The 17,484-nt window shown below is 42.4% G+C and overlaps 3 long non-coding RNA genes across 4 annotated transcripts in view; 2 read left to right on the top strand and 1 right to left on the bottom strand.

Moving 5' to 3' along the window:
* LOC126989968 (uncharacterized) overlaps window positions 1-430 on the top strand; it is a 30,222-nt gene extending 29,792 nt beyond the window's left edge. For both annotated transcript variants that reach the window (XR_007743923.1, XR_007743925.1), the window contains one exon: window positions 240-430. This is a non-coding gene — a long non-coding RNA (uncharacterized LOC126989968). The remainder of the gene's footprint in view (window positions 1-239) is intronic.
* LOC126989969 (uncharacterized) lies at window positions 140-16,154 on the bottom strand. The gene is made up of 5 exons (XR_007743926.1): window positions 15,829-16,154; window positions 12,685-12,785; window positions 12,024-12,159; window positions 10,044-10,155; window positions 140-331 (listed from the first exon to the last, which is right to left on the bottom strand). It is a non-coding gene; the product is annotated as an uncharacterized LOC126989969 (long non-coding RNA).
* LOC126989970 (uncharacterized) lies at window positions 8,203-9,492 on the top strand. The gene is made up of 3 exons (XR_007743927.1): window positions 8,203-8,736; window positions 8,872-9,174; window positions 9,242-9,492. It is a non-coding gene; the product is annotated as an uncharacterized LOC126989970 (long non-coding RNA).
* Window positions 16,155-17,484: the final 1,330 nt, after the last annotated feature.

Genomic DNA, 17,484 nt, shown 5'->3' with positions numbered 1-17,484 from the left:
AAAATATGCCTCTTTTGGCCAGAAATAAGCAAAAAATGAGAAATTTTAACCTTAAATTTGTCCCTAAGTCAATTATACTTCAAAGCCTCTCCGGAGAAAGACTGCAAACTGTTATGGTGTTTTATAATTTAAAAAAATCTTAGGGTCCACATTTATTGAGAGCAAAATCAAAATGGTACATTTCCTCCAAGACGAGGCCGATTCATATTGACTCATCTTGACGTTCTCTCCCCCTCCAGAGCATGTGGTGTGTGCTGGGATGCCTTGCAGGAGATCACGCTGGGATACGAAGCCACCCCTCGAGAAATGGAGTCAATTCAGCCACTCGATTCTGCCGAGGGAAAAGAATCGTTCAACTCTGAAGATTGCTACGGACTCCTATGTATTAGCTAGCAAGATGTGAGATGTGAAAATAAAGTTCAGGGATGAATCTTTTTTTTATTTTACAAATAACCATTGTGCTAAATCTCCGGACACCCGAAGAAGTATAATGGACTTAGTACAGATTTTCAAGCTATTTTTACTGCTACTTATGGCAAATTTTGTTCATTTTAAAGCCATTTTTCATGTATTTTTTGGCTATAAACTGAATTTTTTTGTTATTTTGATAATTTTAAAATTTAAGCAAGGAGAAACTAATTTAAACCACAAAAATCAACTTATTATATAAAATAAGTATAACTAACTAATACAAGGAAAGAAACATTAGAAATATAAGCTTATGAGAGAGGAAGATGAAGGGAACTTATTAAGAGAGAGATTGCATACACAGGTCAAAATAGTTAAGCAACGGAAATGAAGGGAACACAAGAACATTAAACAAGACGTAAATCAGACATCTATAAAAATAAGAGTACTCGAGAGCAGAGAAAGACATGAAAGATTGCATATACATAACGAGGTCAAAAAAGTTCAAGAAAAAGCCGTAGAAATGAAGGGAAATCATTACCTTACAAGACAAAGCCATAACACAACAGACAGACATCTAGAAAAAGACAACTCAAAATCAGAGAAAATCACAGAAACGAGAAGAAAGGTTACGAGAGAGAGAGAGAGAGAGAGGAGGAACAACAGACCCCTACAAATGTGTCACTCCCTGCTCATGTGAGACAAGCTATATGCACAAGAAACTGATTCCCCTGTTTCTGTGCTTTTCCCAGGCATTAGAATGAACTTAAATCCACCATAACGACTCAACATCTTTGATTTTTAGTCTGATGAGGCCTGAATAGTTGGTCTATGCCAGGCAAGTGATATCTCAAGATGAACCCTCATGGCGCTTACCTCACTTCAGCAGGGAGGGAGCGACACAATTATATCAACAAGGGAGTCATAAAGGAACATGGTACAGAGATGAATATATGAGAGATTACTGTGAGATATATATACACCTTAGACAAGAGAGAGAAATAAGGTCAGCACAAGAGGGTGGAAAGATGAGGGCTTGCAGGCATATGAGAAAATAAAAACATTTATGTTGAAGAATATTTAAGATTACTATGAGATATATACACCTTAGACAGTAAGATGAACAGACAACATTACAAGCAGGAAAAACGAGAGCGCTTGCAGACATAATAGGAAGATAAAATAAAAGAATATGTATACAGAGATTAATATTTGAGGCATCCGGCAGAGAAGTGTCGTAAGAAACATAGACCCTTGTGTATAGTGTACGGAGTCACTTTTCCCTTGCACTTTACATCTTAACAGAGCTATTATGTTCTAGTTTGCATTGGGAAAGGCAGACAAAACCTCCCACAAAAAGAACAAGGAATGAATGCAAGGGAAAAGCACCCTTATATGGGGTGTACGGAGGGCTGGAGGTCCCGTAAACTGTCCTGGGAATGTTAACAAACTAATGTACGTAACAATAGGTCACTGTGCCTTACAGTTTCTCTTCCGGAAGCCTCGTATATATATATTAAAAGCTGTGGAGAAATGAAATCAGAGAAATAACTGGGATAATATATATACAGAGAAAAAGGATTTACACGAGAGGGATTTACGTACGAGAGGAAGAAAGACAGGTAGAGGGAGGTAAAATGGAGGAGACGAGAGGTGGAGAGAGAATGTGTGAAGGGAGGAAGGCTATGAGAGAAGGAGAAATTAAGGATTTACATACAAAAGGAACAAAGGTAGGTAGAGAGAGGTAATATGGAGGAGACGATGAGGTGGAGAGATGGACATCTGGGAGGAGGAAAAATTAAAATGAGAGATAAATGCAGACACTGAGATAGAAGAGAAAGACGAGGAGGAGGAGGAGGAAGGAGAAGAATCTACAATCATAAAGAGAGGAGAGACCTGGAGGAAGACGAGAGGAGGAGGAAAAAGGAACGTCATAGAGGAGAGTCTACCAGTGTCAAGTGCTGGTTCATGGTACGTATTTGAGCTTTCCTTCCTAAGAGAGAAGACTTAAATGAATGGATAAGAACAGATAGAAAGGCACGGTACAACTGATATTTGGTCAGTGTTCTCGGACGGTTCCGCCTCACGTTAACTACTTTCAAAGGCCCTAAAGGAGATTAATCTATTCTAATGAGCGTTTTCCTAGGGTTTGTGGTACATTAGAAGGGTCACACTACCACCAGTCATAAAACTACCCCTGGAATGCCCACAACTAAGAAAGCCTTGCTAAATATGTGTGCTTTGGCGACAAAATGTTTAAAAATATGGCCCTCGGACACTTTGCTCCCTCACGTCAACTACTTGCAAAGGCCGAAACGAAGATCAGTCAGGTTCTAATGAGTGTTTTTTCGGTTCATGGTACAGTGCAAGGGTTAAACTACCACCAGGGCCCTGTTAAATTAATGTCTTTGGGACGGCTTTTTAAAGATTTTTTCTTTATTTTTTATTTTTTTGACATCTCAGCCTATAGCGCCAGTAGGCTTTCTTCAGGGTAGGCGCCTAGCTGGTGGTTGGCCCAAGCCTGTCATGGCGCAGGCAACTTTTTTTTTATAGTGGCGCCAGTTATGCTTGGCTCATGCTGCCCCCCGGAACTCATTCTTGATTCACTTGGACGGTTTCTTCTAGAGTCAGGGTTGATGGGTTGTCTTCAGGACAGCATGTGGGTAGTCTTAGGCCACTCAGCGGTGACTGAAAAATCCCAGGTAGCAGCGTGGGGATTCAAATCAACGTTGTCCATGGCGTGGTGAATGCTGGCCCAGCACACTAATCACTCAGCCACCGCCTACCCTATGGCCCTCAAACAGTTCGGCCTCTCATTACAACTACTTTCAAAGACCAAAAAGAAGTTTAATCAGGTTCTAATGGCTGTTTCTTTTAGATTCAGGATACATGGGAAAGGTTAAACTACCACCAGTCATTAAACTACCCCTGGAAATGTCCAAAAACTCCTACAAAAGCCCTGTTAAAGGTGTGTGCCAGGGGACTCCCTAAAGGGTGGGTGAATGGTATTTTCTGGCCGCCAGGTGAAGGGCGAGTGATGTGTTGTTGCAGTCTGCCTAATCCTACGTAATTCTGCAGTCTGCGTGGGAATTTAAGGGTCAGCGTGACTCCCAGGCTGCCACACAACTCCTTCGTGACACTCTCAGTGATGCTGTGACTGTAACAATGGCAGGAGGAGAGGTTTTTGTACCTTCCTCATCTGATTCTGCACCCGAGTGTCCACGGCCAGTGACCTCGACTCCTCATAAGCCTCGTCCTCCTCCCAAAACAGCTTTCAGTGTGGGCACAATTGAGAGAGGGCTGAAAGTGATTTTTTGAAGCCTTGAAAGTGGTGATTTCATGGTACATCCCCGCCCTTTAGGGGTTAGGCCAGTATTTTTAAACATATTAGAACCAAAGTACGCCTATTTAAAAAGCCTCTTGTAGTAGGAGTTGCCTGAGAATTGAGCCCGGGCTCTCTTGGTTGTGAGCCGAGTGTGCTAACCACTGCACCACGAAGCCCCCGACTGTATTGTAACCCTGGTGATTGAGCTGGAAAACCACCCACGGGAACCCAGCTAACCTTCTCTGTGGCCTTGGGAAATGGTCGTAATGGGAGCCTGATACATAAAAATCTGGACCTTGATCCAAAAATAAATACGCACGCAGCTTTTTTTTTTTTTTTATAGCAGTAATGCTAAAGTCTTAACATCAGTTTTAGCAAGGCAAGTTCATGTAAGGAGACTACATCCAGAGGTAACAAAGGCCTTGAAAAATAGTTGTAATGGGAGCCAGACATGTATAAGAACATAGACCTTAACCAGATAATCAAGCCAGGCAGTTGTTTTATCATAGAGCAGCAACGTGTTGACAGCAGTGTTAGGAAGGCAGAGCTATGTAAGGAGACTAGATTTAGAGGTAACAAAGCCACATGTAACCAAACCATGCTCAGAAAGGCGCCAAGGAACAAGAAGGCACCACTGGGAAGGTGAACTGAGACTATGCTATACATATATACAACTGCCCTGACTGGTTCAGGCTGCATTGAGATTGACATGACAGTAAGCACATATTTCCCTATTTCCTTATGGGAGGTAGGAGGGTACAGTACAGGACAAAAATGAAGCAGTTCCAGGGTGTGAAGGTGTTAAACCCACTGTATACATCACATGGATGATAGTTTAAGACCCTGGTGGTAGTGTGACCCTTCAATGTACCCTGAACCTAAAGAAACCCACATCTGACAAGGCTTTGGTAGAGGTTTTGGGCATTTTCAAAGATAGTTTTAAGACCCTGGTGGTAGTGTGACCCAATGTATGTGCCATGAACCTAAAGAAACCCACATTTGACAAGGCTTTGGTAGAGGTTTGAGGCATTTTCAGGGGTAGTTTTAAGACCCTGGTGGTAGTGTGACCCTTCCTCTGTACCCTGAACCTGAGAAATATAATTACAAAGGCTTTCACAGGGCATTTTCAGGGGTAGTTTTATGCTTTACAATTGTTATCCTCAAGAATCAGCTCATGAGTGGACTTGTGCAAACCCTTCTGTTAGATTTTTGGGTCAGTAACCTTTCTTTCTTTCCCTTTCTCTTAGTTGTTTCCTTTTCTCCTTTGTCTCACAGTTTGTTTGCTGGTGATTCCCTTCTCCTGTCCCCCCAATACAGGGCATCTAGTGAACATGCAGCCGTCAACACCACCATCTCCGGAGTCTCCTGATCTGATTGGGTATATTTTAGCACCTCCCTGCACTGTGCTTGCCTGACAATGAGGCCAACAAGGAAGGAATGGAGAAGGAGAAAGCTGGTGCTGGGAAGGAATTTAGTGGTTCATGGTACAGAGGAAGGGTCACACTACCACCAGGGTCATAAAACTACCCATGCAGAGGCCCACAACTCTTACGGAAAGTCTTGGCAAATGTATGTTTCTTAGACTCATGGTCCAGAACAACACTTAAACTACCACCACGGTCACTAAACTACCCCTGGAAATGCCTGAAACTCCTATGTGAGCCTTGTTAAATGTGTTTCTTGGGTTCATGGTACAGAAGAAGGGTCACAATACCACCAGGGTCACTAAACTACCCCTGGAAATGCCTGAAACTCCTATGTGAGCCTTGTTAAATGTGTTTCTTGGGTTCATGGTACAGAAGAAAGGTCACAATACCACCAGGGTCACTAAACTACCCCTGGAAATGCCTGAAACTCCTATGTGAGCCTTGTTAAATGTGTTTCTTGGGTTCATGGTGCAGAAGAAGGGTCACAATACTACCAGGGTCATCAAACTACCCCTGGAAATGCCTGAAACTCCTATGTGAGCCTTGTTAAATGTGTTTCTTAGGTTCATGGTGCAGAAGAAGGGTCACAATACCACAAGGGTCATCAAACTACCCCTGGAAATGGCAGAAACTACTATGAAAACCTTGTCAAATGTGTGTTTCTTAGGTTCATGGTACAGAACAACAGTTAAACTATCACCAGGGTCACTCAACTACCCCTGGAAAGACCCACAATTCCTCCGAAAGCCTTGTTAAATGTGTGTGTTTGGGTGGTGGTATAATAATATGGACATCTCAGGCAGAGAATAATGGGACAATATTTTCCTTATACATTTAAAGTCAAATAATCTGAACTGCAGTGGACCACAGCACTCACAGCGGCCAAGCATGTCCATATATTACAGTACTATTAGTTATGCACACTAATAATCATGTATGTATGTATGTATGTTGAGAGATATTTGTAGAAATGTTATGGAGGGCACGCATGTCCATGTTGGCTGATGACGTGTAAGCGTTCAGGTGGTGGGCAGCGGAGCCTACGTGGCCACTCGCTAGCTGGTGGCCGCCTCGCAAATACTGGAATGTGGGTTAACTTCATATCATCCACACTAGTGTTGTAACAGCTGGTTCACCTGCCACAGTCATCTGTTATTGTGTTACTCTTTGTTACATTGTACCTTGTCAAGTTTGGTATGTATAGAGGTTAAGAGGGACAGACGATGGCACTTCCAGGGGTAGTTTTGTGAGCCTGGTGGTAGTGAGAGGCCTCCTTCACACGGCGCCAACCTGTGTAAACTTATGACTGGTTTTCTAGGGAACCTTTGACATGAGAACATTTAGGCAAGGCTTTTGGGGGAGTTTTAAGCACTAACAGGGGTAGTTTTGTGAGCCTGGTGGTAGTGTGAGGCCTCCTTCACACAGCGCCAACCTGCATAGACTTAAAACTGGTTTTCTAGGGAACCTTTGACATGGGAACATTTACACAAGGCTTTTACAGTGACACTAACTTTTACGTTATATTATAGTGTTTTGTTTAGTATATCTTACTGTATTTTCTAATTACTTATTTATTATTATTGTTATTTATTTTCCTGTTTTTGTTTTTTATTATTTCACTGTGCCACTAATCTTTCCTTTATTTTACTATTTTGCATGTTACATTTTAGTGTAGTTGTTCACTAAACTGTCATTTGACACAACTTACACAGTGAAAGATAACTCACAAAATGACTTTCATTTTATTTAGTTCATCGTTTAAATCAATCTGTTTGTTGACTGCATTGTACTCTGCAAGAAAAGATTAAATAATATTATACTTATTTGATTTCTATTTCTCTCTCTCAAGGAGGAAATAAAATAAGATGATTCACTGTGTCAGATTATCTCTATCTATCTATCTATCTATCTGTCTATCTGTATATATAGTTGCTTGAATCTGCAGGCAAAACATTTCTCATTCAGACAGAATTCAGCCCCCAGATGAGTCCTTCAAACCTACGGGCACAGAGTTGGGAAAAAAAGACGTCCGTTACCCTAATGAGCCTTGAGCTACAGTCGGCAATTCAGGATCATTGGGGCAAGATGAATGTTTCCTTGGGGTGATACTGGGGTTTCCTTGGGGTAAAAAGACACCTGATTTTTGTTCATTCAATGTTCTGCACAAGAAATTTGATACTATAAATATTAAGTGACTTTTTGGAATGAAGAATTCTTTACCAAACAATTCCGTCACCTCCTCCTGGCCAGGAAACGTACTGAACCTGTGTGATGTAGGGTGCACGTACTGTGGGGTACATTGGGGTTTTATTGGGGGTATATTAGGGCATAACTAGGCTATATTAGGGTATCAATGGGGGTACACTAGGCGAAAAACACGCCCCCATCTCGGCACATATTAGACAAGGCTATCACAGGAGTTTTTGAGGGAAATTCCAGGGGTAGTTTGACCCTTCTTCTGTGCCATGAGCCTAAGAAACACACATTTGACAAGGCTTTTGTAGGAGTTTAGTGCATTTCCAGGACTAGTACCCTTGTGGTAGTGTGACCCTTCCTCTTTACTAGGAAGCCACAGCAACAGTCCTTTGACATCTCCACACTGATATTGCAGACCCCACCTGCCTTTGCACCCTATAACTTCCTCACGGACTCCACCACTTCCACAAGAGAGGGTGGAGTTTGGTCTACTGGTCTCTCTCTCTCTCTCTCTCTCTCTCTCTCTCTCTCTCTCTCTCTCTCTCTCTCTCTCTCTCTCTCTCTCTCTCTCTCTCTCTCTCTCTCTCTCTCTCTCCTTCCATTCCTTTTACTTTTCTTCCTTTCTCTCCTTCCATTCCTTTCTCTCTCTCTCTCTCTCTCTCTCTCTCTCTCTCTCTCTCTCTCTCTCTCTCTCTCTCTCTCTCTCTCTCTCTCTCTCCTTCCATTCCTTTTACTTTTTCTTCCTTCCTCTCTCTCTCTCTCTCCGTCCATTCCTTTTACTTTTTCTTCCTTCCTCTCTCTCTCTCTCTCTCTCTCTCTCTCTCATTCTATATATTTCTCCAAATTTATCAATCAATATCTATTTTTTCTCTCTCTGTGGGTAAAACTACTTCTTTTTAGAGCAGCATTACCCAAGTCTACCCTGAACAGTACACTTCGGTAATACCCCAATGCACCCAACATTAACATTGAGTACCATACAGGTAATACTGGCCTGCATTGTGATATTCTAGAGGTAATATATGGGTGCATTGTGGTAATATTACAATACATATGGGCATAAGAAGCAATATTGGGGTACCTTAGTAGCATCAGATCCTAATATTACCCCAATGATAACCAGCATTAATATTAACATGGACTCCTACAGAGATAATATTGGATACACTGGGCTGCTCTGTGATATTCTAGAGGTAATATTGTGTACCATTGGGGTAATATTACAATACATATGAGCATAATAAGAGGCAATATTGGGGCACCTTAGTAATATCAGAGCAATACTGGAATACTCTGGTGTTATGCTGGGTTCATTGGGATATTGTTGAGGTAATACTGGGGTGTATTTGGGTAATATTGGGATAAATTTGGGAATTAGAGGTAATATTGGGGCACACTAGGGTAATATCAGAGTAATACTGGAATACTCTGGTGTTATGCTGGGTTCATTGAGATATTGTTGAGGTAATACTGAAGTGTATTTGGGTAATATTGGGATAAATTTGGGAGTAAGAGGTAATATTGGGGCACACTAGGGTAATATCAGAGCAATACTGGAATACTCTGGTGTAATACTTGCTCCACTAGGATATTGGTGAGGTAATATTGCGGTATTTCAGGGTAATTTTGGAGCAATATTGAAGTAATATTTGGTCACCTTGGGGGTACTACTGAGCTACACTGCTGTAATATTGCATTCACTAGAGCATCACAGAGGTAATACTGGGACACCTTGAGGTAATTTTGAGGGTAATACTGGGTGCACTTTGGTATCAGAGGTAATATTGGGATGAAAATGGGGTAACAGGCATCCTAGAGGTAATATTGGGGTATTACTGGGGCACACTGGGGTAATATTTGGGTCCACTGAGGCATCATCCTTGAGGTAATATTGGGGTATTACTGGGGCACACTGGGGTAATATTTGGGTCCACTGAGGCATCATCCTTCAGGTAATATTGGGGTATTACTGGGGCACACTGGGGTAATATTTGGGTCCACTGAGGCATCATCCTTCAGGTAATATTGGGGTATTACTGGGGCACACTGGGGTAATATTTGAGTGGTGTATTCCAGCAAAACACTCCACATATATTCATGACATTTTATTCATATTTCATCTCAATCTTTTTTTTTCTTTACATTTATTTTCTCTCTCTCTCTCTCTCTCTCTCTCTCTCTCTCTCTCTCCAGTTTCCTTTCCAGCTCTTCTATCTCCACTGTGGAAGATGGTCACTGTTCTGCCCCTAAACCTGTCCACAGTGGTGTCCCTCTGTTCTATCCCCCACTCTCTCTGTTGTTCGTTAATGATCTTTCTTCCCCAAAAAACTGTCCTAACCACCCCTCTGCTAATGCCTCCACTGTGCATTACTCAGCATGTTTTAGCAGACCCCAGACCCTCCCTATAGGCACTACAAGACCCTGGACTGAAGGCTGTGGAATGGTTAACCTCAGAACTTGCTCATCCATCTATGCTATCAAAGGGCAGGGAAGACAGACAGCCCCCCTCCTCTTCCTCCTTCCTCTCTTTAATCACACCCAGATTTATCCTTATTAACCCCCAGGCCCCTCTCACCCATACCTGTAAGCATCTATCCATCCATACAAGAGCCAGGAAGGAAGGAAGGAAGGAAGGAAGGAAGGAAGGAAGGAAGGAAGGAAGAAAAGACAAAATATTTAACACTCACCATTGGTTTGATGTCTGCCATATTACAAGTCCTTCCTCTTCTTCTTCCTCCTCTTCTCTCTCTGTGTGTTTTCTTCTTCTTCTTCTTCTTCTTCTTCTTCTTCTTCTTCTGCCTGTGTAAACAATTGAGATAGTAATAAATTCATGAAAAGAAAAAAAATAGCAAATAAAAAAGGAGAAAAAATCATATTGAAAGAAGAAAAATCAGATGAACACCTTTATGGATTTATTTTTATTTATTTTATTTATGTATTTTTGTGTTTGTTTGTTTGTTGGTTGGGAAGCACAAGCGACACAAGAGGGATTTTTTTTATTTAATTCAATTTGTTTACTTTTTTTTTATTCAGAGTCAAGCTTGAGAGAGAGAGAGAGAGAGAGAGAGAGAGAGAGAGAGAGAGAGAGAGAGAGAGAGAGAGAGAGAGTGTGTGTGTGTGTGTGTGTGTGTGTGTGTGTGTGTGTGTGTGTGTGTGTGTGTGTGTGTGTGTGTGTGTGTGTGTGTGTGTGTGCATGTGTGTATGGCCAAATTGTATCTCTTTACAAGTTGCCCTAAACATGCTTTCCCCTTTCATTTGTCCCTTCCTCTCCTTCCCCTCCCATTCCTTTCCTCCTCTCCCCACTGGCCTTTCTCCCCTCCCTTCTCCACCAGAAACTCCTCCCAGTCTCCCAGTAATAGTAGTAGTAGTAGTAGTAGTAGTAGTAGTAGTAGTAGTAGTAGTTGTGTGTTGAGGATTAGTGGGTTTATACACCCACATGACCCTATCACCAAAATCAAATGTCAGATTCTCTGCTTCTTTCATGGTACGCTGGGTCCTATTTTTTTTTTTTTTTTTTTTCAGTCAAAAGTGTAAGGGTAAAACAAGGAAACAATAAAGAAAAAAGCCCACTAGGCACTGCTCCTAAAAAAGCATTCAGAGGAGTGGCCAAAAGAGAGGTCAATTTCAGGAGGAGAGGTGTCCTGATACTCTCCTCTTGAAAGAGTGCAAGTCGTACGCAGGAGGAAATACAGACGAAGGAAGATTGTTCCAGTTTACCAGCATGAGGGATGAAAGAGTGAAGATGCTGCTTAAATCTTGCATAAGGGATTTGGACAGTATAGGGATGAAAGAGTGAAGATGCTGCTTAAGTCTTGCATAAGGGATTTGGACAGGATAGGGATGAAAGAGTGAAAATGCTGCTTAAATCTTGCACAAGGGATTTGGACAGTATAGGGATGAAAGAGTGAAAATGCTGCTTAAATCTTGCATAAGGGATTTTGTTATGATTGACGTTGAGATTTACCTTCAGTGTTCTGAGACACACACATTAAAGAATAAAGATGTCAATAAATTAATTTGTATCAGTAGAAGTTGGTGCCTTACTAAACATGCATAGGATTTGGATAGGAGAAAGTGAGGTCATTCTTTGTTGATTTATACCATAAGGTGCTGGCTGTCATGTGTTTGAAGGTATACCCTTAACTTAACCTAACAAAACCCCAAACAGTTACTATAGGTCTTGACTCAGAGAATTCATATATGCTTCCTTACTAATGAGGCTTTCTATACAACGAAATGAGGTCATTCTTCATTGAATTATACTATAAGGTGATAGCTATCCTGTGTTTGAGGATACCCTAAACTTAACTTAACATAACCTAACAAAACCAAAACAAACACTAAAGACCTTGACTCAGAAAATTCACATATGCTTCCTTGCTAACGAGACTTTCTCTACGACAAAGTGAGGTCATTCTTTGTTGATTTATACCATAAGGTGCTGGCTATCATGTGTCTGAAGATACCCTAAACTTAACCCAACATAGCCTAACAAAACCCCAAACAGTTACTACAGGTCTTGACTCAGAAAACTCATCTATGCTTCCTTACTAATGAGACTTTCTATACAACAAAGTGAGGTCATTCTTTATGAATTCATACCCTAAGTTCCCGCCTATCCTGTGTTTTAAGATACCCTAAACTTAACGTAACCTAACCAGTCCCACCTTAAGATGAAGCTGTTGGGTGTGAGTGGCAAAGTCTGGGCTGGAGTGAAGCAGGTGATGAGGGAGTTGTATCTGCCTGAAGCCCTATAGGAGAGCGTCTGGCTTCCCTCAACGCCCTGGGTCACCAAACACCCACCTGCAAACCATGACAGTGATTACAAGGAGTCCTGGCGGGGTATTCTCAGGCCGGGAAAACAAGTGGGGGTACAGAAGACTCAACTGGCGGAGTGAGTGGGTGAGGGTTGGCAGCTGGAGGGAGAGAGGAGGAGGTGGAGGCAGAGGGACAACAGGAAATTCAGGTAACGCCAGGCACCGCTTACTGCAGGAGTACTGTAAGGCTCTCCTCTCTCTCTCTCTCTCTCTCTCTCTCTCTCTCTCTCTCTCTCTCTCTCTCTCTCTCTCTCTCTCTCTCTCTCTCTCTCTCTCTCTCTCTCTCTCTCTTGTTATATTCTTTTATTCTTTGTTTCATCTCTCTCTCTCTCTCTCTCTCTCTCTCTCTCTCTCTCTCTCTCTCTCTCTTATATTCTTTTATTCTCTGTTTTTTTTCTCTCTCTCTCTCTCTCTCTCTCTCTCTCTCTCTCTCTCTCTCTCTCTCTCTCTCTCTCTCTCTCTCTCTCTCTCTCTCTCTCTCTCTCTCTCTCTCTCTCTAGCTGTGACCAACCCAGTCTTGGTTCTCCAGCTTGAAGGGTTTCCGTGTTAGGTTGTGTCCCATCTTGACCAAGAAGTCTTGCAGACTGGGTTCACTGACTGGCTTGACAAGTCCTGTGGAAAGGAGGGTTTGGGGGTCACTCATGCCTTGGAAAGATAAAGAATTGGGTGTTCTTAGGTCAATATTGTTATACATATTGATCTCCCGTTACAACTATTTCCCAAGGCCACAGAGATTATCAGGGTTTTCAAGGGTGTTTTTCTCCTCTCAAGATGCAGAAGTCATATGAAACTATCACTGGCATCACCAAACACTCCATGGAAAGCCCAGCAACTGCTATGAGAGGCTTTGCAAACAGGTGAACTGAGGTGCCTATACGTTTAAGAAGACAGACTTTGGCCCCCCGTGAATTTGTTGAGGGTAAAATTAAGCATATAAATTCAGATTGCTTGCAAATGAATTAATATATGGATCAAATGAAGGAATCTTAGTACAGCTATAGGCCCTGTATGGGGGACTGTGCGCACACACACACACACACACACACACACACACCGGAGCTTAGAGATCGGACTTATGAGGAAAGACTCAATAGCATGGGGCTCACAACCCTGGAGAGAAGAAGAGAAAGAGGAGACCTGATAGCGGTGTACAGGGTGGCGAGCGGGGTGGAGCATCTGGACAGAGAGGACCTGTGTGTGTGGAGCGAGAGAGAAATGAGAGGACACGGAGAGAAGTTGAGGGCGACCACGTGTAGGTGAGAAAAAAAGTTTAGCTTCCTAAACTGAAGCATTGAGCTGTGGAACAGGCTGGAGGAGGAGGAGGTGGTTTGTGCAAGAAACATTCATGATTTTAAGGAAAAGTTGGATAAGAGCGGATATGGAGATGGAACCATAAATCAAGCTGGACAGAAGTGACTAGTAGAGTCCCCCAAGGATCTGTGTTGGCTCCGATTATGTTTGCAATATACATGAGCGACATGACAGAAGGGGTGACAAGCTATGTGAATATGTTTGCTGATGATGCTAAAATAATGAGGAGGGTGGCTAATGAAGAAGACTGTGTAGCCCTGAGCCAAGATCTCGATAGAATGGTCACGCAAATGGGAAATGACATTCAATACAGAGAAGTGTAGCGTGATGGAGTTTGGTAAGAGCAGCAGACGAATATCGGGGAACTACTCTCTGAGTAATGAAAGAATCATGAAAAAAACAGAGGAAAAAGATCTGGGAGTGACCATAACAAACAGATTATCCTTTGGAAAGCCTATCAATCGGATAACTGGGGAAACATACAATCTTCTTAGAAACATAAAAGAAGCATTTCCATATCTAAACGAAGAAATGGTGAAGAAACTAATAACGTGGATGATACGCCCGAGACTTGAATATGCAGCATTAGTGTGGTCACCTAGATTGAAGAAAGGAATTAGAAAGTTGGAAAGAATAGAGAGAGCAGCGACTAAATTACCGGAAACTCTGAGAGAACATACTTATGAAGAAAGACTGGAGAAATTGGGACTAACAACACTGGAGAGGAGAGAGAGGGGGGACCTAATAACATTGTACAGGATACAAGAGGGATTGGAGAAATTGGACAGGGAAGACCTAGTGGTACGTGACAGAAGTGTGACAAGAGGCAATGGTAAGAAATTGAAGAAGAGCGACTGTAGGAGAGACATCAAGAAATACACTTTTCCATACAGAAGCACAACAACATGGAACGGACTTGACGAGGAGACTGTGTGTGCAAAAAAGATTAATGAATTTAAAGCCAAACTGGATAATAAGCGTTATGGAGACGGGACAGCATGAGCTTAGTATGGCTCTTTTCCTGTATTTCACAACTAGGTAAACACACACACACACACACACACACACACACACACACACACACACACACACACACACACGCACACAAGGCTCTTTGTGTCGTCAACTCCCTCCCTCCTGCTACTGACAGTCTCCTGCCTCTGGGCATGGAATAAAAAAAGGGTACAAACATTTATAACCTGGTCTTTGGTATGCATTATTTCTCAGTGAATTTAAGGTATTTTTAACAGTTATAATATGGATGTTTGAAAAGCCTCTCCTAGAACTTGCCGGGACTGTTTTGTGATGGTGGTGATGGTTTTACACAGCCTCGGTGCCAAGAAATGGAGAGTCACACATGAAAATCTGGATAATCTATTCTGTGGCCTTGAAAATAGTTATATAGGAGCTAGAGACGCTTATAAATATGGACCATGAACTGTCTTGTGATGGTGGTGATAGTTTTACACGACCTCGGTGCCAAGAAATGGAGAACCACCCATCAAAACCCGGTTCATCTACTCTGTGGCGTTGGGAAACGGTCATATGGCCTCAGAGGTGTAGTAAACGCAAACGATACAATCAGATTTACATTTAAATGCTTATAAATTGTGTTTTTAACTTGAAATTTAACTTTGAGAGTAAGAGAAGCCAACTCCATCATTCCAGAAAATGGCAAGCGTGTTTTTAAGAGGAGTGGGCCAGGCAGCCTGTGCCTTCAACACAGCAACACCTTGGATCTCTTCACATTTCATTCCTCTTTCCATCATAATAAGAGACAATGGCACTATGTAACGTTCCTAAGACCATAATTACTTTTTCTCTGCTTTTTCTGAGTGGTTAAGGTGTTTGCTAGAATTGAAAGTATATGGTTATTTTTTCAGGTGAGCTGTGCTGGTCTGGGAATGAAACGGACTATAATAATTATATAGTGAGAATAATCTTTTGTTTGTGTGTTGTCCTTTTCTGGTAAGTGTGGAGTGAGTTTTCCTGTGTTTCCTGAGCCAGTGCTTGGTGTGGCATGCCTGTCCCTTAGGGGAGGTGACCTGACCCACACCACGCCACACCACCTCACACACACACACACACACACACACTACAAACAAAAGGAATGTTCAATGAAACAATACCAGACGAGGGGGACAGACGGAGGAGTGTGGAAAGTAACAGGAAGAAGACGGAGCTGTACATGGAAAAAAAAATGGAGCGTGTAATGTGACAGGAAGAAGACGGAGGTGTACATGGGGAAAAAAAGAAGGCAAGGAATTTATCACAAAAGAAACTATTGTAGGAATAAACTGAACACAAGAAGGAACAAGGAAATTAATGATAAATGAACACTCACCAGTCACTCCTGTGTACCACCCTCCTCCCCCTCCTCCTCTTGTTGTTGTTGTTGTTGTTGTTGTTGTTGTTGTTCTCGTCCTGCAACAAATCAGGTTAGGAATTAATGGACTGTGTAAACATTGATCCTTGGTGCCATAACAATAGTACATTCTGTTCACGTCAAAACAGCACCATTAAAACCCTGAGCCTGAGCCCTGCTGTAACATGGCTAAGTCCTTCCCTGCCATGTTACCCTCACTCTTGTAACATATCCCAGCACACTTATCAACAGCTGGGAGGCCTTGGCTATTTCCTCCTGCCTAGGACTTGAACGCCTTAAGGGCATCATAGTGAGGGCTGAATAATAGGAAGAGAAAATGTCTATTATTTCCCCAAAAAAGTGTACTAGTTTTTTTATGCAACAAGATGATGCTATTGATAATGTAATACCTATCAAACTGTATTTTAAGTTCCCAAAAACCAGTAGACTGGGGAGGAGGAGGGAGGAGGACAGAGAAAATGACTATAGAGGTGAGGGAAGAGAGAAAGAAAGGAAAGAAGGAGGAAACAGAAAGAGGGGAGAAAGGGAGCGTGAGGGAAAGGAAGGGAGAGAAAGAAGGAAAGGGAGAAGGGAAGAACGAGAAGGGAGAGAAAGAAACATTAGGGAATAAATAACAGGAACTGGGAAAGACAGGAAGAAAGAGGGAGGAGGAGGAGGAGGAGGAGGAGGAGGAGGAGGGAGATAAGAGAGAGGGAATGAAGGGAGAGAAAGTAGTGGAAGAAAAAGGGAGAGAAAAGGAAACATGGACATATGGAAGTGCAGGCAACATAAAGCATATTGGCTCATTACGAGGTCACCCGCTTGGGTGATTTAATCTGCTCGACAGCCACTTGGGGCCTGGGGAGCAGATGAAAGCACCTCGATATTGAGGAGCAGATGAAAGCACCTCGATATTGAGGAGCAGATGAAAGCACCTCAATATTGAGGAGCAGATGAAAGCACCTCGATATTGAGGAGCAGATGAAAGCACCTCGATATTGAGGAGCAGATGAAAGCACCTCAATATTGAGGAGCAGATGAAAGCACCTCGATATTGAGGAGCAGATGAAAGCACCTCGATATTGAGGAGCAGATGAAAGCACCTCGATATTGAGGAGCAGATGAAAGCACCTCGATATTGAGGAGCAGATGAAAGCACCTCAATATTGAGGAGCAGATGAAAGCACCTCAATATTGAGGAGCAGATGAAAGCACCTCAATATTGAGGAGCAGATGACAGCACCTCAATATTGAGGAGCAGATGACAGCACCTCGATATTGAGGAGCAGATGAAAGCACCTCAATATTGAGGAGCAGATGACAACACCTCAATATTCAGTTTATTCCCGACGCAGCGAAGTGACGGTCGATTTTATATTTGAAGGAGTTGATGGTATTCGCATTTACTACTTCTGAGGGAAGATTGTTCCAGTGGCGGATGACTCGGTTTGAAAAGAAACTCCTTCCAATGTCTGTGTTACATCGACTCGACTGAATGGGTAAGCCGTTATTTCTAGTTCTTAGGTTGGTTTGCAGTTCAAGGAATTTGGAGTAATCGATGTTATTGAACTTTTTCAGGTACTTGAAGACTTGAATCATATCCCCTCGTAGGCGTCTTTTCTCCAATGTAAAGAG

The sequence above is a fragment of the Eriocheir sinensis genome, unplaced genomic scaffold, assembly GCF_024679095.1.
Source record: "Eriocheir sinensis breed Jianghai 21 unplaced genomic scaffold, ASM2467909v1 Scaffold1397, whole genome shotgun sequence".
Taxonomy (NCBI): domain Eukaryota; kingdom Metazoa; phylum Arthropoda; class Malacostraca; order Decapoda; family Varunidae; genus Eriocheir; species Eriocheir sinensis.
This window is presented reverse-complemented; position numbering and strand designations above follow the sequence as displayed.